The following is a 1,218-nucleotide window of genomic DNA, read 5'->3' on the forward strand; positions in this document are numbered from 1 at the left end:
AGTTCCATACCTCGGCTGGGATCGAACCCACGCCCTCCTGTTTACCAGGCGAGCGTCTTGACCACTACGCCACCGAGGTTTTACTGTAGGTCTGCATTTATTTTTGTTTGAAGTTTCGTAGGTGGGTGTACTAGGTACATAATTACATACCTATAAAATAATATGTACCTGTCATTATTGTCAATGTATCCGTACGTTACGGACACCCACCTACATTTACGTCCGTACTTTTTTTCTAATAAATATCAAGTACGATATTTGCATACCCCCACGGAATAATCCGTATCGCATAATATTTAGGTACTTTCTATTTTCGAATTTATTTTTGTTTGAAGTTTAGTAGGTGGGTGTACTAGGTACATAATTACATACCTATATTAATATGTACCTGTCATTATTGTCAATGTATCCGTACGTTACGGACACCCACCTACATATACGTCCGTACTTTTTTTTCTAATAAATATCAAGTACGATATTTGCATACCCCCACGGAATAATCCGTATCGCATAATATTTAGGTACTTTCTATTTTCGGTGGGGAAATGAATTTAGTTTTTAGGTGCAATTTGTTCGTAAATAGAATATGAAAACAAGGACACCGGGGAGGTTTTGAGGGTGGCGTTATTTTTAGATTTTTTTCCCCAAGGCTGGGAATGACATCGAATCTGATGAATTTTTTCAGCGTTAATTCCGAGGGAAAATGTTTTTCTTTATACCGAGAGAAACAGATTGGATTTCATTGATTAAAATACACTCGGTGCTGCCAATAATTGGTTGCTTGAAACACAGCTTCTCCATCAATGTATTATTCCCCAAGGCTGGGAATGACATCGAATCTGATGAATTTTTTCAGCGTTAATTCCGAGGGAAATTTTTTTTCTTATACCGAGATAAACAGATTGGACTTCATCGATTAAAATACACTCGGTGCTGCCAATAATTGGTTGCTTGAAACACAGCTTCTCCATCAATGTATTATAAGTGACGTAGGTAACAATTATCTTTTTAGAAGAAACTTTCATAGATGTGAAGGGAAATAAAGAGTAATAAAATAATGAATTCAGAATAGTTTTCAATCGTTTTTGGCTGGTTTAAAACAAATAATATTTAAATGCCGGATTTCGAGTCGGATATATGTACAAGGAATCCTCAATTTAAATAATTTTACTCTCCATTTTGAAGTATTTTAAATCAACCAAATGTGACTGTTAGTAA

The 1,218-nt window shown here is 35.5% G+C and overlaps 1 long non-coding RNA gene across 1 annotated transcript; it reads left to right on the plus strand.

Annotated features, from left to right (window-relative positions):
* Positions 1 to 40: 40 nt before the first annotated feature.
* On the plus strand, positions 41 to 1,040 carry LOC113473090. The gene is made up of 2 exons (XR_003395165.1): positions 41 to 300; positions 522 to 1,040. It is a non-coding gene; the product is annotated as an uncharacterized LOC113473090 (long non-coding RNA).
* Positions 1,041 to 1,218: the final 178 nt, after the last annotated feature.

This window comes from Diaphorina citri, unplaced genomic scaffold (assembly GCF_000475195.1).
Source record: "Diaphorina citri unplaced genomic scaffold, Diaci psyllid genome assembly version 1.1 scaffold14719, whole genome shotgun sequence".
Lineage (NCBI taxonomy): Eukaryota > Metazoa > Arthropoda > Insecta > Hemiptera > Psyllidae > Diaphorina > Diaphorina citri.